Raw genomic sequence first — 21,056 nt, forward strand, 5'->3', positions numbered from 1 at the left:
ATCCTTTGTATTTGACCCGTGATCTCCTCTATGACTTTCCCTCATCATCGGTCTGCAGGCGGCAGGCGCTCAGGCTAAACTTTCCTTCCACAAACACCTCCCTCAGAAGCAAGCAGGTAATCTAAGGCCAAGCGGTTTTGATAGATGGCATGGCGCGCTTCGGTTTGCTGCTCGGCTAGTAAGTTAAGAGCTCTGACTGCATTGATTGTCGCATTGTAATTTCTACAACTGCTTGCAGTCTGATTATGCGGTTTAGCATGTAGATGGGGGTGTGGTGGCCCCAGGACCCGTCCTCTGTCCAGCTGGCAGGGCCATAAGGGCCATAAGATCGGATTACACGCTCGGGAGGCCATTTATTACCTTTTTAGTCGCCAATTTGTAAGGCACGCTGCTTCCTTTGAGTCTCCCCGCCCCCATACGCTTGGGCTCCCAAATGTTCCCCTCTGGCAAGCGGGAGCAGGAAGAAAGATGGACGGAGAGTTCCCAGCATACGTGACCCTGACCAGGCCGAGGGAAGTCCTGTAGGGGCCGTCCTTCCCCATATCCAGTGAAGTCCACCTGGGACCCGCCATTTGATGGCCGTGTTGACATTGTCTCAGGCCTCTCGGAGATGAGAGCAGTTAGACCAGGGGTGCGGATCCGGCTCAAGGTGATCTGGGGTCTCCCACCACTGGGTTTTCCGGGTGGTTGAGTGATGAGATCTTTGGCCTAGGCATGTTAAGTTTTTAACGAGACGACGATGAACTTTTTCCCACCAGGCAAGGCAGTTTTTCCCAATAGCTGAGCTTTTGAGAACCCAAACCCCGGTAGTAGGGCTGCGGCATTTTGTTTTACTATAAGGTTTGTGGGACCTAATTTTCTGGTGTCTCACGGCCATCGATCCCCACGTTGGTACCAACGAAGAATCCTGTCCTCAAAAGGAAGGTGAGGGTTCACAGAAACCTGTTACCACATTTTTAGTCAGTTGGCCAATTACAGTGAGAATTACCGTAACAGTGAGAAACAAGGCGTGACAGTGCGTCACAGCAAGGAAACATATAGAAAATAAGGACGGTCTTCTGTTTCACCAGCCCGTCGGTTCCTCGAGCTTCTGCCGTGCGTAGATCAGTCAGCTTCCGGAGTGACTAAAGCAGGGCTGCAGATTCCCGGGCCTCTGGAGTGGCAGAACCTTCCGTGCGGTCAGCTTGCGCGGCGTGGATGGATCCGGAAGGCACTCCCAGTTTCGAGATGCCGGCTTCACTCTGTTGTAGCGAATGCAGGGACCCGCCTCGGCTACCTTTCCTGCAGTAGGGGTGGACACAATGACAGTGAACGGGCCCCTCCAGAGGGGTTTCAGGGGTTGGACGTTCCACTCCTTCCTGCACACAGCACCTCCTGGTTAGAGGGGTGAGGGTCTGCGGTCAGACTCACAGGTGATCGCTCCCTGACCCAGTGGTATAAGGTGGTTAGGGTAGAGGCAAGGGCTCACATCTGTTGTCTTAGGGTTAGATTGATTGCGTGTCTCATCTAGATCCTCCTCTTATGCCCTTGATAATGGGGCAAGGGTGCCCATAAAGGATTTCGAAAGGGGAGAACCCCGTCTGCTGCTTCAGCCTCCCACCTGCGGCTGCAGTCTGCCTCCCTGAAGGTCCCTGATCTCTCCCTGCCTCATGTTAACCCTTCCCTATTCATTCCTCCCCTGGAACAGGGCCCGTGTCGGCTGTCAGGGAACAGGGACGCTGCCCGTTCTGGCTTCTTCAAGCTGATAGGGGACAGTGTAGGGGTACAGCCGTCGGAGTGTGCCCCAGGGTCGCTGGAGTGGCCCGCAGTGTGGTTCTACGGGAAGGTTGGCAGGCAGGAGGTTGCATAGAAGTCAGCAGACACGAAGAGAAAAACACCAAGTGAAGAGGATACTGACCAACAAGATGGCATCTGTCAAACCATCTCGGGGAGACCCTGGCTTTGGGAGCAACGTGTGTTGGGGAACCTCTCGTAACCCAGGTGACAGAGCAAGTAACCGATGGCGGGGGGGGGGGGGGCTCTATTTTCAAGAGTTTGGCCCTCAGCTCATTAAAACAAATTTTTAAGCATCTAATGCTTGCGAGGTGTTATTTAGAGTTTTGCTGAGTCTAAGCAGACGGGTTGCTTCATTTTGAGGTGTAAAACTTTTCCAAGAGACAGGAGTTCGACTGGAGGAAGAGGCAAGGCAGCCATTTCCCGTTATGAATTTGCAAATGTTTAGGGGAGCCACACCCGGGTATTATTTGATAAAGCAGAACTTTCCTGACTTTGTGTGCCTTTTCTGTCCTGTAGGGGGAGGCCTTTACTCAATTAGTAAAAGTATCAATCCGCACCCACAGGCGTTGGAATTCCTTTGGCCTTGGCAGATGAGGGAAACCTAATCGTTAGTCTTTCCTGGATAGTCTCTGGTTCCTTGATGGTCTGGGGGAGCAAGTCCGTGGTTGGAAGGATTGCTTCTAAGACACTTTACAGGCTGTTACTACTCGCAGAACTGTCCTTGACGCCTTTTTTTTTTAGTAAACATCCTTTGGGCCATTTGATAAGTTTTGTCCCTCCCTAAATGAAAAGCCTGATGCTGTGTTTTAATGATCTTTTAGCTCTGTGAGCCCGGTAATAGTAAATGCCCTGCTCTGTTTGCAACCATTCCAAGGCCTGGAGTCAGACCCCAGTTTATTTTTTCGAGGGGGTGGGGTAGAGTAGGTGGGACTGAGTCTCATTTAATCATTGATATAGCAGGCAAACTATTTTCCCGAACCCTGGTATCTACAGCCTACACTATCCAGTAATTTCCAAACGCGCACACAATTGTTCATTTGTTCTGGAGTCAGTAGTGTGTAGTCTCTAATTCGGTTACAATATGCCTTCCTAGCAAGGGAGGAAGGCCGTCTGGTTTTACCAAGAAAGAAGGAGCAGAAATTAGTTTTCCCCATAGGTATCCCAGGGGCTGAGAGAAAAACTTAGGTGTAAGCTTTCCAGAGATGTTTCTAATTGTTCTCCTGCGTGTGGACGGTTGGCCTGGAGCGGAAAGGAGGACGGAGAAGGTCGCTCCGGTGTCAAGAAGGACATCAACCAGTTTTCCTTCCGTGTTGAGAGTCACTCGAGGCTCTGGGTTTCTGATGGACAGTTGGTTGAGGGGAGCCACCGTGAAGAGCCCCAGGCCCTGGTCAGTCCCTCCCAGGGACACTGGTTTTCTGAGCCCTCACAGAGAGAGGCCCCGAGGGCCTTGAGATCTCCAGCGGTTGTCTCCGCGCGAAGGGCCTGGCTTATGGGGTTTTCATTTTGGTTGTCCCCTCTGAGGACAGTCTCACTTCAGTGCTCTGAACGGCCGTATAAATGGCACTTGGTGCCAGGACCTCGGGAAGTCCGGTCTGACCTAGTACGTAAGGCCACCACTAAGGCCTCGGATTCTTTTTTTTTTTTTTTTTTTTTAAGCCTCCTTTTCTGTTTTTTTTTTTAAATTTATTTTAATTTTTTTATTTTTTATTCTTCTCTTGATCTTGGTTGTAATATGCCCAGTTGGCAGCTCGTAAGAGCTCCTCCAGGCTCCCTTCCAGACCAACAGTCAGGTTTTACAGTTTTCTCTGAATATCTGGGGCCGATCGAGTGACAAATTTGTCTTTTAGGATTGTCTCAGCCTCAGGGGTGTCAGGGGAGATAGGTCAGTGTCATCAGCCTCACAGACCGTAGATTTGGGGCGAGTGGTGGCTCAGAGGTGCACCTGCACGGAAGTTGTGCAAGCCAGTCCTTGTGAGCCCGAGAAGCAGCACCCACAACAGGCAGAGGCCTTGGGCAGCAGCCAGTCATGTGAGGAGACAAAGGTCTCTCTCCCTCCTTTGCTCCCCAGTCAATGGATGAGCCAGGCCTGGCAGTGGAGAGGGGATGTCTGACCCTGCGTCTGACCCTGCACCCTCCTGCGTCCTCGGAAGACAGAGCACCTGCCCCCTCTGTCTATCCGCCATCTTCCTTACTTCCCTTTCCTCTCTGCCCCCAGCCCTACAGTGGGGACACTGAAATAAATGTGTCCTCAAACTTATGGAATTGGCCCACAGGATGGAAAGAGAGGTTTAACAAGACCAGTCTGAAGGCAGCGGTTGGAGGAAAATTAAGTCGTCTCATGTTGCAATGTCATGGGGTTGAGACTCCTCGTGGCTTTGTGGGCCATCACCCTGCCGAGGACATGACCCCTGGGCACGGTCTGACTGAGACGCATGCCGTCTTCACGAGGAGAGGGACCTGGGCGGGGGGACGCAGAGATGGAACCCGCGTCCCCCCCTGGCTGCACCTGACCGTGGTCCTGGCCGTGCAGCGGGAGTAAAGTCCATGCTGTCTCTGGTCCTGCCCTGAAGAGGTGCTTCCTTCAGATCCTGATCACTGGGAAGAGTTTTCGAAGGAGGACAAAGCTTATTAACACAGCAGCGCACCCTCCTCCAACCAAGGCATGAAAACAAGACCCGAGGCCCAGGAAGCGAAAAGCACAGGCAACTACAGTCATTTCTCAGGACCTGGTGTGGGCGCCTCGCCCCTGAGGACGCTACCCCGGATCGGTCCAGCCGGCAGAGGCCCGTGGCGCTGTGTCTGCCCTGCGGCTCAAGCTGATGCTGGTGTTTGTGTCTCTCACAGGGGTGGAGGCTCCTTGAGGACAGACCCGTGCTTCCTGCCACCCCGCTGCTTGTGGAGGGCCAGCATATTGTGGGGCCCGCAAAGAATTGGGGATTGCAGGGGAGAGGCAACCTCTTACCCCCAGTGAAAGGACTGAGGGTCCCTGAATCCTCAGGTTCCACGGTGGTTCACACCCTCCCTGGAACTTAGCATAAGGCCTATCAGCAGTCAAGGACTCTCTCAGCTGGTCCTGTGGGGCCCCTCTGGGTCCTGGGGCCCACATCAGTTTCAGGAGGCCCAACGTCCACTTCTGGTGAAGGGGTCTTACATTGGGCTGCTCTCGTAGGCCTGGCCCATTTCCTTGACCAGTCTTGACCATCAACACCCTCCCTCCGTGCCCTTTGCCCTGAGAACCTACTGAATCCAGATGGAAATCATGAATTAAGTTATTCCTAAACAATGTAGATGGGCAGACACGTACTGCTCAGAAACCACTCAGGGCCTCATGACGATTCATTCACTGGGTTCATTAATTCCGGAGTGTTGCCAAAGGTCACTACCGTGGAGGCAGAAATGGCTGACGACCACCCATGCCAGGCACGTATCTGATCAAACAGAAGCATTTCAAAGCCAATTGGAGGACCTCCTGTTTCCCATCCAGCATATGAGGAGTTTACAAGTTGCCAGTCTTATCCTCATGGCGAGAAAAACACGAAACAGACTGAAAATTTGCAAATCTTCTTCCAGTCTTCACAGAACCGAGCTCAGCAGGGCAAACCACCGCCTCCCAAACTGGAGCGACAGGCGGGCCGGAGGCTCGAAGCTCACGGTGCCGGAGGCCGGGAGGAGAAACCAAGGCTGGAGCGCCACACAGGGGGAAGCTCGGCCGAGGAATGGAGCCTCCTGCAGACAAGCGTGAAGTTACAAACTCGAGGGGGTCCAGTCTCCGGGAAGCCCCTGCACTTTCGCGGAGCCCTACCAGGTTCTGGAGGAAAATCCCCCCACGCCTCCTCAAGGGGAGGAGAACCATAGCCATTCAAAAATACCCTCGTTCTCTTGTCCCCAACAAGGCCTGAGCACAGGGGACCGAGCCAGACAGACCTGGGGGGTGAGAGACACCCAGCTCCCAGCCTCCTCCAGCCTCTTCTGCTCACCTAAGGGGGGGAGGGGCTAACACAGAGGAAGGTCACAGCCCAGGGCCCAGGTTCACCGACAGACAGACGGGCCTAGGCACAGAATGCTTCCGTCCCCTCACACGGTGAATTACCAGGGAAAGAACTGTACATCTCAGACCTTATGTAAGAAGTCTCTGAGGAAAGCCACGACATGTCTGATTTTCTCCTTCTCATTCCCCCCTCTTGATTCTCAAGCGGACTTAGAGAACATCAAAGTTTTATATTAGCAGTGAAGGGAGTCCTGGCATTGTAACAGGAAGGCAGTGACCCCTCTGGTACTTCTGCTGAGTGGGGGCACAGAGGTTGTGCAGTTAGGAGTTCCCTCCCCCCCCCCCCCCCACTTGTCCAAGGGGCTGTAATCGTAGTTAGGGCTTCTGGTTCCCGCCACCGTCTGAAGCCTTACTGTCTCTACCCAAGAGGAAACAAAGTGGGTTATCACATTGAGAACACAGGGGCCAAACAGGAGGGCTATCAAAAGCGTTAGGAGGGGATCAACTAAGGGCAGAATCCAAGGGCCCCGTTTCCGTATGTCATTCCAGAACCCCCAGGATTCTGACAGCTCTCGCCTTCTGTCCGAGACCCCTTCCTTCAGCTGTTGGACCGTATTTCTGACTAATTCCTCCTTGGTTTGCATAGAAGCAACCTTCCTCATTTAGGAAGAGGCGTATTGCCCCCCTTCTCAGCCCTGGACAGGTCGAACCCTCTTCTATTTTGTCATACCCCTGCTGCTGAGGAGTCCACCAGGGACTTTGCAACCTGTTCTACGTCATCTGTCGGATCTTGGGATAGGTTTTGGTGAAAGGAAATCGATGAGGCTACTCCCCCAACTCCAGTACTTACTCCGGCAGGGAGTCCCAACCCGATTAGTAGAGGCGTAGCTTGGATAGCTCGGTTGGACCGGGTATGTGCAGCCCAGGGAACGGTAAGAGATTGGTTGTCGGAGAGAATACTCGCTTGGGGGGTTAGGAGTGCAAAGGCGCAAATTCCCATCCGGCCAGCAGGCAGGCACAAATCAGCATTCGTTCCACAAACAAAGAATGTTCCTGCGGGCCAAGAACCATTTGTCCTAGCCCTTGCAATGGTTTATGGACCTCTAAGTTTCCCCATTCCTTGATGTCCCCTTGGAGTTGAATCAAGGGGGGTGGTCTCCCGTACAGTATCCCGAAGGGGGAGAACCCTACTTTTGCTGAGGGGTGCAGCGTACTTGCGGCAGGCCCAGAGGCGGTATTTCAGCCCAGGGCAGACTAGTTTCTTGACTGAGTTCTGCTGGAGCTCATTTGAGGGCCCGGTTCACACGATCCACTTTCCCTGAACTCTGGGGCCGGTAGGCCGTGTGTAAGTCCCACTGGATACCCGGGTCCTGGCTACTTGTTGCACTGCCTCGGCCAAGAAAGCCGGACGTCGTCTGAGCCTATGGTTAGGGGCGTTCCGTGTCTGGGAATGATATCCCTTAGCAGGGCCTTGGTTACCCCTCTTGCGTGTTCGGAGCGTGTGGGGGAGGCCTCCGCCCAGCCTGGGAACGTGGAGATGAATACCGGGAGGTATTTGTATCCTCTCCTGGGTCTACCTCCAAATCCTCGAAGGGTGCCTGACCACAGCGTTGGGTTCCCTTGGGCCCGGTAGGGCTTTGTTTGGCGCTATTTTGAGCACCGAGGAGGCAGTGTTGAGAGGCCGAGGCACGGGGGGACGGGAGCCAATTACATAGTAACGGCTCCGTAAGGCCTCAGAGGCAGGTTTTCCCAGGTGGGTGAGCTCAGGCTGTCGGAGAACCACCAGGCCGGCTAGCGGGTCCGGTACGGAGACTCTTTGGTCTGGAAGCACCCACCATCCTTCTGTCTGGCCTCCTGTTCCCTGCTGTGCCCGTTTTGTCTCTTGGATCGTGCACCTCGGGGCGGTGGGCTGTTCCAGGGCCAGCGTGACTTTTGGGGGCGTTGTTCGTTCTTCCGCTGCTTGTCGGGCTGAGGCGTCTGCCCGGCCGTTACCTTCTGACACTGAGTCAGTCCTTTCCTCTTTGGTGTCCCTTGCAGCGGGTGACTGCTACCTCCCTGGGTTCTCAGACTGCCCTTAATAGTTGTGGGATTTCTTCCCGGGTTTTGATTTCGCTTCCTCCTGCCGCCGCAAGTCCTCTCTCCTTGTATAGGGCCCCGCGTGCGCGTGCAGTGGCGAAGGCGTGGCGCGAGTCAGTGTCCGTGTCGGCCCTTTTGTCCTTCCCGAGTTCTTGTGCTCTGAGGAGGGCCCACAGCTCCGTTCTTTGGGCCGACCGTCCTTGCGGCAGGGCCTCTGTTTCTACGACCTCACAATCAGAGACTAGCGCGGAGACTAGCCAGACGCTGTGTCTGGCCTTCGTTCGTGAAGCTGCCGCCATCGGTGCGCAGGATGAGGTCAGGATTGTGTAAGGGCCTGTCTGATAGGTCGGCTCGGCCAGAACAGACTTCGTCCAGTGCCTCCGGACAATCATGCCCTGCGGGCAAGAAAGAGGCGGGGTTTAGGGTTTTTCCGGCTTCCGGTCTTACTCGTTGGTTCTCACTTAGCCGTCCCTGGTACCGGGTCACCCGAGCGCACGGTGGCCGGTGTTGCCCGCCGGCAGCCATCAAGGAAATAACAGAATGGGAAACCTAATGTTTAGGTTTGGTCGCCACGGGCATTTGTCCGCATCCTTGATTAGAAGTGCGGTGGCTCCCAGTGCCCTCAGGATGGCCGTCCTGCAGCAACTGAGTCAGTCTGCTTTGAAAGGTACGCCACCAGTCTTCGCCAAGGCCTAAATCGCTGGGTGAGAACCCCCAGGGCCGCCCCATTCTTCTCATGTACGAACAGGTTGGAATCTCGCGATACATCTGGGAGCCCCAAGGCCGGTGCCTCTGTGAGTTTTGTTTGTACGGTGGCGAAGGCCTTTTCTTTTCCCTGTCGTGTCTCGTGTGGCGGCCTGGCCAACTCAGCACCCTGGCATCCATATCCGACAGAATCCTGCCGCTCCCGGGAACTCTTGGACCTGCCGGCGGGTAGGGGGAGCCGGGGTGGCACAGGCTGCCTGTTTCCTTTCCGCTCCCGGCATCCGTTGGCCTTGGGTGATTTTGAAGTACAGATATTTAACCTTCCTGTTGGCAGATCCGTGCCTTTTTCTTTGACACCCGGTATCCCGCCTCTGCCAGTAGCCTGAGTGGGGCCCTGGTTCCCTCCCAGCATTGGGTCCGCGTGGGACTGGCCGGCAGGAGATCGTCCACGTTGGAGGAGGACACGTCCTAGGTCTTGTTCCGGAAACCTGGCTAAGTCAGATGCCAGCGCCCCACTGAATAAGATGGGTGGATTTTTGAAGCCTTGCAGCAGTCTAGTCCAAGTGAATTGCCCCTTTGCCCCCGTGGCAGGGTTTTCGCTCAAAGGCGAATAAGGGTTGACGATTAGGCGCCGACTGGAGACAGAAGGCATCTTTTAAACCGAGGCCTGTGAACCATCCTGCTTCCAAGGACGTGAGTCCTCGTAGAGCGTATGGGTTAGGCAACGCTGAATGAGGCATGATGACTGCTTCATTAATGGCTCTTGGGTCCTGTACAGGATGGTAATCATTTGTCCCAGGCTTTTTTATGGGCAGCAGAGGAGTATTCTACGGGGACTGCATCGCTTCAGAAATCCCCATTTGAGTAGCCTGTCCAAGTGTGTCTGGATCCCCAGGCGTGCCTCCCGTGGGACCCCATCTTGGTGTATTTTAACAGGTCGGGCCCCAGGCTTTAGGTCAATTAGTATCAGGCGGTGGTTTTTTGGCAGACCAGGGCGGTTCCTTCCGCCCAAACTGAAGGGAGTTCGGCTTCTAGCTCGGGGGCCGCTGTTGGCTCACTGGGAGGGCAAGCACATAATCTCTGTTCCTCTTCCCGTGGATTCATCAGGGACAAAACCATGGGTTGGGCCTCTTCGTTTAGGTGCCGTTGCGTCTGTCCATCCGAGGTGAAGGTTATTTCTGCTCTCAACTTGGCCAGGAGGTCTCACCTAACAGTGACAGCGGGCAGTCGTGTAGCTACAGGAATTCATGAACCTCCTGGTGACCCCCAGCCGGCACTGTTGGGGACTGCGCAATGGCCTTCGGGTTTGCGGCCCAGTGGCTCCTACGATGGTGACTTGTGACCCGACAGAGGTGCCACCTGTGTGTCACCAGAGTGTTCGGCTCCGGTGTCGACCATGAAGTCTATTGTCTGGCCCTCTACCTTCATTTTGACCATGGGCTCGTGGGGGCCCAGCTGGAGAGAGCCTGGTCGTTCCTAATCAGGGTCCACTCGCGCCGGTCCAATCAGGTCGGCCTCGGGTGGGTCCGGCTGGTAGCTGGGTGGGGAAGTTTTCGTTTTTCCCTTTTGGCGGTTGGGACGTTCATTTTTCCAGGGTCCACATTCCTTGCAGAAGGCACACTGATCCTGGGTCAGTGGCGCCCTTCTCTTTTGTTCTTGCATTTCTCAGGGTGTCCGTGGGGGCCCGTCCGGCGGGGGTGGCGCCCCAAGGCCACGGCCAGGAGAGCTGCCGGTTGTTCCATTCTTCGGTCCGTCTCCTTTCTGGCAGCTTGGTCCCGATTTACAAAAACCCTGTTGGCGATTTCCAATAGTTTGGTGGCGTTCTTTCCAGTGAATCCTTCCCGGTTTTGGGGCTTCTGTCTAATGTCACACTGGGCCTGTCCCACGAAGGCAGCAATGACCATGCGCTGGTTTGGGGGGCTTCTGGGCCAAATGGAGAGTAAACTCCGTAGGTCTCACATAATCTGTCATAGAAGTCAGCTGGACTCTCTTCTGGCTTTTGTAGAACCTCGGATACTTTTGCCATGCGGGTGGGCTTTCTGGCCCTGCTTTTACCCCTTGGAGGAAGGTGAGTTGGTATCTCTGTAACCGGGCCCTTCCCTCCTCCGTGTCGGGGTCCCGGCGGGGCTCCTCTTCGGGCGCAGCCTCCCGTGCCCAAGCCTCAACATCTAGTTGTCCACCTGGTGCCTGGGTCTGGAGCCATTTTCTGGCTTCAATGACAATTCGTGGGCGCTCTTCCGTGTTGAAAAGGGCGAGCAAGAGGCTGCTTACCGTCGACCCGGGCAGGACGGGGGGTCTGGACCAGGGACTCTAGGAGTTCGCCTGCGGTCTCTCAGATCGGGCGGGTGTGGTGTTTGCAGTTGATGAGGTCAGCAGAGAACGGTCGGTAGCAGAAAACCGATCCTCCCTCTTTTGGGGTCTTAACGGGACCTATATTCTCTGTGGACCCCTTGTTTCCTGTAACAGCAACTGCATTGCCGTTGGGGGTCCTGGACCTTGAGCCACAGACCCAAGCACCGGTTCGGGTGACCCTGGGAGGGGTGGGCTAGCCGCTGGTGGAGGCGAAACCGACGGAGGAGGACTGTCGGGCAGGTGAGGTTCCCCTCTCTTGAGCGGTGGGGCATAGAGGGCATATGGTGGTGGAAATGGAAGGGCTTCTGGATTTTCGGGGGGGATGGGGGCGTTTTTTCCTGCTGTGAGGTCTTCTTCTCGGCCTGTGCCACCAAGACCCTACATTGTCCCTTACTATTAATGCAGAACCGGACCCAAGGAGGCTGGACTTGGGCTGTTTCCAGCCACTGATCAATGTATGGGAATTGATCCGAGGGGCCAGGGTCTCCAGTAACTACTTTATAAACAGCTCGGACCGTGGGGACATCTAGGGTGCCCTCAGAGGCCAGCCTGCACCGAACGTGGGCCATCCTAATTCACAGACCGTGCAGAATTTCCCAGGGATCAGTCTTATCCCATAGTCTCCCGAGAACGCCTTCTTGATCACGCAATCCAGTATAGTCGGCTTTGGGGAGCCGGCTCCCATGATGGTCTCCGGGGAGGCGGTCTGGACCCTCCCAGGTACAGTGTCACAAGACAGGAGGATACTGTCCCTTCGTCCGCCTGGCTGCTCCCCTCGCTGGGATTTGGGCGCCTCTTAGCTTTGGCAGGTCAGTATCTTGGATCAGGGGTGTCGGGAGGGACAGCGTCCCCTGGGCCCTGATGCTGCCTTCAGCCGGAGGAAATGGAAAGAGGTCTCCAGGGAACCGCGGGTTAGGACTCATGCAATCAGCGCGGGGGAAATGTTTAAAGCGTTGAGAGAAAAAACTACCGGTGTGGGATTCCGTATGCGGTGAAACTATCCTCCGGAGCGAAGAAGGGATTTCTCCGGCAGAAGTAGAAGGAATCCCGTGTCATAGACGGGCCTTGCAAGAAATGTGAAAAAGAAGTAAGGCAGAGAGAAGGCGAACGAGGAGGTGAGGAAACTGAAATCAAGGTAGACTGAGGGAGGCTGTGTTCCGGTGCCCGGTGGGCACCCTCTGGGGCTCTGGAGGCTTGGGTGGGGGTGGGGGCAGGGAGAGGTCCAGTGACCGCGTGGGCCTCAGGGAACGGGGCTGGGGAGGAAGACCAGAGGCTTCCTCCCTAGAGGCCAAGGGCCCAGACTCCAAATCTTGTGGGCCCGGTCCTGTGCTGGGGGCACGGATCTGTTTTGCCGGGATCCACGTCGTGCACATCAATCGGTCACCTTCCTCCTCTGCAGCGTCTTCCTACCCTCGGTCTAGCTGCCCAGGGGCTCAGCCTGCCTCCGAGAGAAGGAAAGACTCCGATGCAGTGGCTGGAATGAAGGCTGGCGGAACAGGCCACTGTGGCATAAGGATTGTTTTGAGCGGAAGGCAGTGGAGAAGCCGCAGATACAAGAGGCTCTCTGCACCGCCCCCCCTTCTCCCCCTCCCCCACCCCCCATCCACCCCCATGTGCCTAAAAGCCGGGCAGAAGTTTACAGAGTTGTCCGTCTTCCCCTCCGTGCTGGGAAACACAAAAGGTGTCGACCCTTGTCAGGGAGAAGGCACGGACAGAGCTGTGTCCCAAACGTCCGCTGGCTTACCGTGCGCGACCCGGTCACCTCCCCTGCCGCCCCTCCCCCCCCCCCAACTCTTTTCTCGCATCTTCAGCGGGCGGGGGGGATTGGGATTTGGGCGGAGCTCCTCGTCCTGCGGGTACGCGTGAGGCGCGCACGTTAGTAAACGATTTCTTTTGCGCTGCTGTTGTTACTGAGTTACTGAGACCGGAGGGCTGGAGAGAGAATTACTTCTCCTCCCCGGCAAGGGTGATGGCCCCCACGCCCTGCGCGTCCCGGAGCCGGGAAAGCAGTTTCCGAGAGGCCGGCGCGGGATCTGGTGCCACACGCCGCGCGAGGACAGCCGCGCAGGGGCCGCGGGAACCGGGCGCAGGGGACAGCGGGAGGCGGGGCGCAGGGGACACCTGTTGCGGCCACCACCGCGCAAGCCAGCAGGAGCCGGGCGCAGGGGACAGCGGCCACCACCGCGCGGGCAGCGGGAGCGGGGCGCAGGGGGGGTACCCGGCTCACCCCGGTTGCCAGGCGAAGGGGCGGCGCGCGGGCGGGGCGGTCAGCCCGGCGTCCGTGTGCCTTCCTCCCCCCGCCAGCGGGCGGCCGAGCCCAGAGCAGCTCCCGGGTGCGCGTCCGCGCTCCCGCTGCCGAGCAAGCCGCTCGGGCCGCCGCGCCACCTGCTTCCCGGAGAAGGCGGCCCGGCAGCGACCGAGGCGGGGGGTGGGGGGGGACAGGGGCGGGAGAGGCGAGGGGCAGCCGGGCGAAGGGGCTGCTCCTTCACGTGACAAAACATAAGAGCCGGGACGTCTCCCGCGAAGCAGAGTGGCGCAGCGGAAGCGTGCTGGGCCCATAACCCAGAGGTCGATGGATCGAAACCATCCTCTGCTAACTGGACCATTTTGGTGGAAAATGTGCATTCGGGCTCATAGTAGTCACCTCTGACATAGTACCTGATTTCTAGAAACGTGTGGTATGTTCATCCTTTCTCCTTCAAATGATAGCATGACTCTCTCATGGCTGTTTCAGAGCAGAGGCAAATCTTCCTCGAGGAGGGGAAGGTGACAGGGGCCGAGCTTCCTTCCTTCCGGCAGGCGGTCAGCGCACCTTGAGGGGGCATGTGACCCTTGTCGCGCAGTTTTCTTACACCTCAAGGAGAAGCATTACTTACTTTTGCCCAGGCCGCTGGTTACTGCAAACCTGCCTTTTTACTTGGGTGGGGTTCTGCTTCTTTCACTCGCGTGTCTCTTCCTGCGCACGATTTTATGACACTCATTTCGAGTGCATCGTAATGGGCTGCAAATTCTTCTCTGAAGCAACGTTATGTGCCGGAACCGGGAAGGTGTCTTTTATAGCCTCTCCTTGTCCATACGTGCGCAAACTAGATTCACGGAAACGTTAGGAGAAACACAAGAAGCAAAGAAGTTAGATGTGAAATGGTAGAAAACACTGGAATGCACTAGCATAAAACATTCCAAATGGACACCAAATTCCATGGACAAACGAGGAAGCAAAATAGTCCTTCTGACACATTTGCAGAAGACAAATTTTACAAAGAAAATTACTAATCGAAATACTTTTTAATGTGTGCCTGGGTTGTGACAAGGGGACAGAGACTCTTCTGAACAGCGGGACCCCCACAGGGCAAGACAGCGGAAGGGAAAGTTCGAGTAATCATGTTCATGCAGGAGTTTAGTGGTGAAGACGTTCCTGTTGGGCAAGACCAGTCCTCTTCGACGTATTCTGCTTGTTTGGCCCCTAAAAGCATTTTCACCTTAAATGTCCAGCCAGAGTGAGGAACACGTACACACGCAGTGTTAGTCACAGATGGCCAGGGAAGCTGGTGATGTAAAAGGGTAGAACTGGGCATAAAGGAATATGGAAGAACGTTTCTCTGAGTGTACTTTCTGGTAAGCCTTTACCTTTCGAAAGCTACATTTGTGAAGGTTCTACAGTTTCAAAAATTAATATGAAATCAACAAGAATGGGAAGGGGAGGGATGAAAACCCAAAACTGAAAGCCAATGAGCTGAATTCTTTTTTTTTTTTTTAAATATTTTTCATGTTTACTTATTTTTGAAAGAGAGAGAGAGAGAGAGAGAGACAGAGGGGCAAAGAGAGAGGGAGACACAGAATGTGAAGAGGCTCCAGGCTCTGAGCCGGCAGCACAGAGCCCCCACGCGGGGCTCGCACCCACGAACCGGGAGATCGTGACCTGAGCTGCAGTCGATGCCTAACGACTGAGCCCCCCCCCCCCCCACGGGCGACCCCGGAAGACTCTTGTTTAAAATAGAATATTTGACACTGTGATGCGGCCTCGGCTGCTGCTGCTGCCGGCACCTCGTGCTGGTCTCCAGGCGCCAGCTGTGGAGAAATCCTTTCCCCCCCCACGCTCCTCATTTTCCTTCCCCCCCATCCCGCCCCGCCTCAGCTCTGCACCTGCCGCTCACACCTCTGCCCGCCGCTCACACCTGTGCCCAACGCTCACCCCTGCGCCCACCACTCGCACCTGCGCCCCCTCCCCCGCTCACACCTGCGCCCACCACTCGCACCTGCGCCCCCTCCCCCGCTCACACCTCCGCCCCCTCACACCTGTGCTCTCCACGCTCGTCTCCACCCACCGCTCACACCTGTGCCCAACGCTCACCCCTGCGCCCACCACTCGCACCTGCGCCCCCTCCCCCGCTCACACCTGCGCCCCCTCACACCTGTGCTCTCCACGCTCGTCTCCACCCACCGCTCACCCCTGCGCCCACCACTCGCACCTGCGCCCCCTCCCCCGCTCACACCTGCGCCCCCTCACACCTGTGCTCTCCACGCTCGTCTCCACCCACCGCTCACCCCTGCGCCCACCACTCGCACCTGCGCCCCCTCCCCCGCTCACACCTCCGCCCCCTCACACCTGTGCTCTCCACGCTCGTCTCCACCCACCGCTCACACCTGCGCCCCTCCCCCGCTCACACCTGTGCCCACCTCTCATCTGCGCCTGCTGCTCATCCCTCCGCCTGGGCGTCACGGTTCTTCCCGAGGCTTCTTCCGCTGCCTTGATCCGGGCTTCGGCTTCGCTGCTCCCAGTAGGTTTCCTCGGCACCCCAATTGCCCCCATCGGACCCGCACATAGTTTGCTCCCTTAGCAGCATCCTCCCTCCCGCCCGCCAGCAAGCTCCCAGCGCGGGACCGTCTTGCCGCCTTGCGCTCCGTGGGGTCCCCGCCGCCGTCCAGCGCAGCGTCCAGGTCAGCTGTGCCCGGAGCAGGAGCCGCAGCGCACCCTGTCCCCATCCTCACCGGAGCCGGGTGGCTCACCCCCCTTGTGTCCCAAAGCTGCTGTGTGTCTTCCCGAATGTCTCCTTAATCCGCCCCCCCCATCCCATCTGACCCCCAACGTCCTTGCTCCTGAGGGCTGGGCTGTGATTAAAGGCAGACGAGGTCCTGGTTTGCGTGGCCGCGACCGAGTTCACCTGCAGAAAAGGTCCAGCTCGCTGCACTCCCGGCGCTTGGCCTCATCCGCGCTCGTCTTCCCGGACTCAGCGATACACTTTCGGCGGACGCTGTGGGGCCCCCGCCCTCGGCTGCCGTGGCCGCACCTTGAACGAGTCCCTGTCTGTGGAAACGGGCCGAGCGTTTTGGGAGCTCAGCCGCAGGAAGCAAGGCTGCGCGCTGAACTTGCTGGAGGTTCTCCGGCCCTTCCAGCCCCGGGCTCCGCTTCCGGTGCCTCCAGCTCAGAGTGAACCTTCCCGGATTCCCCACGTAAATCCTTTGATTCACGCGAATTACACCCACCCTCGTGTGATGCCAGGATGTGGAGCTGCCACCCAGTTTGTAAGTCTCTTGCTGCTACCGGGCGAGGTAAGTGCGGTCCTGCTGAAGCGACAGGGCGCGGTCAGACCGTCGATGCAGTTTCCCAGGCACCGCAGAAAGAGCGCAGACAACGCTCTGGTTTATTTTGCAAGTAGCCAGAGAAGAGTGGGGGGAATCAGAAGAAGGAACAGGGAACAGTGGAGCAGAGAAAAACAGGGTCAGACTGTCCTTGGGGTGCAGATCGTGTCCCCAGAGACGGAGCCCTGGGCCCGATTCGTGCAGACTGTGAGCTGTATCGTTCCAGACGCCCTCAGACAAATGCTCCAGACTTTGACGACCGCCGTCGTTATTTTCTGCATCCCTTCAAAGCCTGCCAGGCTCGCCAAGGAGACCCTGTTGTGTTCACGGGCACCGGTGTCTTTGCTCTGAGGTAGGTAATGAGGCAGAGACCCACAGGACTTGGGACCCAGCTCCCGAGGCCTCTCTCCAGGCTGATGAGCTCATGTCTATGTTCACCAGAAGCGACTTAGCCCTCAGCTCTTTACCAGAAGCTGGAAATTAAAAATGAAACATTATTGGAATCTCCAGCCCTCCTCCCCCCCTTTATCTTCCTATTCCCCTGTACCTGGAAATTTCAATAACCTAAGGGAAGAATGCTCTAAGGGAATTAAAATGTATTAACAGAAACTCAAAACAGAAAATTTTTAGCATTGTCAGAAGTATACAGAGAGGGAAATAGATACACTTAAAAATGGATACAAGGCAATTAACATACAACAAAGCTAATATTTCCATCCAGCAAGTGAAGGCGATTTTAAAACAAATTGTGATGGTGTAACTAACTTGACCTATGGAAGAAAACAAAGATGGACATTTACTCTCAACCGTGTTAAAAATCAAGTTCCAGATAGACTCGTGACTTAGATACAAAATATAAATTAATAAAATACGTAGTTGCAATTAATAAGAGAACTCAGAAAAAAATTTACTTGGAAACTATTGGATATTTAAGCGACGAAGGTTTAAAACGATACTCTTCAATAAAAGTTTACGAAATCATAATAAAACACCTTAACTCAAATGTACACAAACAGAAGGGGAAATCCACCTGAAAACTAGCAATGAACCAGTCAGAGATGATGTAAAAGGGCTGCTTTAGTCTATGACTTCATTGTTTGAACCAAGAACAGTTGCAAACAATTTTAATTCTGTATTTTTGTGCTTTCACACGTTTTCCAGCGCTCTTCTAAAATATTTCCTCATAAATTTAAATCACTCCCAAGAATGTAACTTCTAGCATATGGTAAAATTAAGAAAGAATCCAATCAATGATCGAATACTGTTCATTGGAAACTAAAAGCTTTAACGATCTACATGCACTAAGATTCTCTAAAAATATACTTGGTGAAATAAGTAAGACAGAGAAAGACAAATACCTTATGATCTCATTTATATGTGAGATCTAAAACAAACCTGAAACTAATATAATGTTATATATTATTTATACCTCAATTCAAAAAATATGGCATGCTTTTGAGAGTTGAAAGTGCTCATGAATTCTCTTTTAAAAATATTTCTGTTCTATATCTGCTACAGAATTTTATCCCAATATATTACATTTTTACGCTTAAAGGCTGTGATTAATGACTCAATTATCCTAGTCTAAAACAAAATCATATAAAAATTGAGGTATGATTTTTAGTTATTTCAGGTGTGTAAGTCTCTCTACTTTAAATGTTTTTCTTGTTTGAGCAGCCATTAAACGTAATAGCATGCAACCAAACATTAAACATACTTTTTCATAAGTACAGGATATGAAAAATAATATTATACTGGAACTTAATGAAAGTGATGGGACTTCCTTCCCTTCCCTCCCCCTCTTACAGTCACGTGTCTGCGGATGAAATGGAATGGAACGGAGCGGAATAGAAACGGTTTGGAAAAGATAGTAAAACGACCAGTAGTTTATAGAAAGGTGGGGATCAAATTGAAAAAGGAAACCCCTAAGGTCCCACCGAGATTTGAACTCGGATCGCTGGATTCAGAGTCCAGAGTGCTGACCATTACACCATGGGGCCCACCTACCACCTTCCCCCCTAATTTGGTGACATAGTTCTTCTTGCCCAAGTCCCCTGATCTATAAGCACAGGTGACTTTTCCTCCTCTGGGATGGAGTCGTGGACGTTCACCTGTCGCACATCTCCTACCCCAGGGTCTTACTGGAAAACACCGGCTTCCAAACGTCAGGAACCCTCCCCCCGCCCTTTTACCTGCGTATTCCCCCCAAGCGGTTCCGGAACGGGGTGCTCCGGGCCCCTAAATAGGAGCACAGGTGAGGTCGTGACCCGGGCCGAGCCGTCACCGAGGTTCAGGTTTTGTGACAGGTGTTTGTATTGTTACCTCACGTGAGGCTCACACGCGCCCTGGGAGGTGGGGACACCTGAGGCCGAGGCCTGCGGTCTTTCACTCCGCTTGCTTATCAAGGCTGATTTCCTTCTGCGGGCCCTGCACCTGCGCGGGGGACCGGGGACAGGACTGGAGGAGGGTCCCTGCAGCCCTGGGGCACCTGTGTGTGTGTGTGTGGGGGGGTGGGGACCGGTGACGGGGAGGGAGGAGGGTCCCTGCGGCACCTCTTTGGGGGTGGACTGGGGACGGGGAGGGAGGAGGGTCCCTGCGACCCTGGAGCACCCGTGTGTGTGGGGTCCGGTGGCGGGAGGGAGGTCCCTGCGGCTCCGGCACCAGCCCCGCGCCCTCCAGTCCTCTCCCCGACGGAAAGCGGGTGTGAGAGGCCACCGAACGCACGTGACTCGGGGAATGCGTGTCGTGGGGCGCACCCTGGACATAGCGGAGTAGCGTACGGACCTGGCACCTGCTGGAGCGACACGGGGGCCTCCCGCCCGCCGCCGCCCTTTCGTTGGCTGCGTGCGCGCTCTGGGTGCTTTCCCAGGATGCGGAGCCTGTGGGCGCGGGACAGCCCGGCCGGGCTGCCCCGCGGGCTTTCAGGATCCGGAGCCCGTGGGCGCTGGGCCGCCGGGCCGGGCCGCCTCCCCAGATTAAAGGATTTTGCGGCGAAGCGCTGCGAGGACGGCGCGCCCCCTGGTGGACGCAGCCGGCAAAGCGCAACAAAGCGCCGCGAAACCAGGCCGCCCCCACCAACCCAACCCCGGAGGACCGAACCCCGCAACGCGCCGTTCTCCCTGTAAATACCGGGCTTCTTGCGGGGTCCGCTCGCAGAGCGAGTTTTGCAGGGTGGCTCTTTCTGGAAAGCGGGGCTGGGAATTTTCCTGAAGCCTAGAACAGGTGCAGGTCGTATTCGCGCAGAGTGCGTAGGAACTCCTCGGGACGGAGGGTGCAAATCCTCCGCGGGTCCTTCAATCCGCCAAGACCCGGCGCAGATGAGGAAAAGGTCCTGCCAAAGAACACTGCGCCGGGAAAGCCCCGACATTTCTCATCCCTCCACGAAGCCAGCCAGAGGTGAACACGCAAGTTCCATCACAGTTTCCGACGCCAAAGGAAAAAAAGAATCCCAACGACCTTGACCTTGGGAGGTTCAGGGAGGGCCCCTGACTTGAGCAGCAGCGGCTCCCCGTTTATCAGCACGTCTGTGCTCCTGCTGGGCGCCTCCTGGGGGCTTCCCTCCGCCCGCAGGTGAGCCGGCTGAGAGCCCGGGTGTGACCTGAGCGGGCGCCCAGCAAGGGCACCGTCCAGGAGCCTATGTCTCCGTCCTGCGCCCTCGGAGACGAGATCGGAGCACCCTCAGCCCAAGTCCGCTTCCCGTGCCCACTCCGAAGTCTTCAGCGAACGCACGATTAGTGCGCTCCGGAGGCGGGCCTCGGGGGCTGGGCAGGAATGCAGGGAAAGGGGCCTTTCTTCCCTGAAGTGAGTTCTGGCCCAAAACAGGCGAAAAACGGTGGTCCGACCCCCTCCTCCTCCCTTTAGCCACTGAGTGGCCTCATTAAGACCACTCGTTGTGGACATTCATCTCCAGGGAGACTTCTGCTCCGGTCTGGGGGCAAATCTCGTTCTTAGCGGGTGTAGACTCGGGATCATGGAAGGAAAAGGCGTGAGAAGGCACCAGGTATGGGTTCTGGGATGGCTGAGTCAGTCCGGGAGCACGGCCACGACCAGGGCCCGTGGGACCCAGACCTGAAAGGTGAGCGGGCGTCAGGGCTGACCCCTCCCCCTCGCGCAGGAGGGAGGGTTCCTTGCACGAGGAATTGAAACCCGAGGCCGGATGAGAAGGGGAACGCGGAGGAGGCACTGACGCCCGGGGCCAGGGAGCCAGCGGCGGCCCCAGGGAGAGGGGCCGCAGGGTGCAAGTTGGTTTTTGGAGAACACGAGGGCAGAGGGGGAGGGCGAAGACACTGAGTGGGTAGAAAACGGGAAGAGACGGGGGAAGAACGGAAAGAACAGAAATACTTTTACCCCGGCTGGTGACTAGAAGCTGACGCGGGAGCCTGCGAGGGGCAGGAACAGTGACAGGCGGACGAGGCAGGAGATGCGGGCAGCTTAGGGCCGCGATCGTGCTGCGGCGAGAATTCTGCAAGCGACCAGCACGGCCGTCCACGCAGCACGACTCACGTGCAAGAAGGAATCTCGGAGGCGTGCAGCTCGCCGAGGGGAGGGGGTGGGGCGAGGGGGCCTGCAAGGGCTGGGG

General features: G+C 56.0%; 2 non-coding genes across 2 annotated transcripts; one reads left to right on the forward strand and one right to left on the reverse strand.

Annotated features, from left to right (window-relative positions):
* The first annotated feature begins 13,421 nt into the window (after nt 1-13,421).
* On the forward strand, nt 13,422-13,493 carry TRNAM-CAU (transfer RNA methionine (anticodon CAU)). Its single transcript has one exon. It is a non-coding gene; the product is annotated as a tRNA-Met (tRNA).
* Nucleotides 13,494-18,405: 4,912 nt separating this feature from the next.
* Nucleotides 18,406-18,477, reverse strand: TRNAQ-CUG (transfer RNA glutamine (anticodon CUG)). The gene has a single exon. It is a non-coding gene; the product is annotated as a tRNA-Gln (tRNA).
* Nucleotides 18,478-21,056: the final 2,579 nt, after the last annotated feature.

The sequence above is a fragment of the Acinonyx jubatus genome, chromosome B2 (assembly GCF_027475565.1).
Source record: "Acinonyx jubatus isolate Ajub_Pintada_27869175 chromosome B2, VMU_Ajub_asm_v1.0, whole genome shotgun sequence".
In the NCBI taxonomy this organism is placed as follows: domain Eukaryota; kingdom Metazoa; phylum Chordata; class Mammalia; order Carnivora; family Felidae; genus Acinonyx; species Acinonyx jubatus.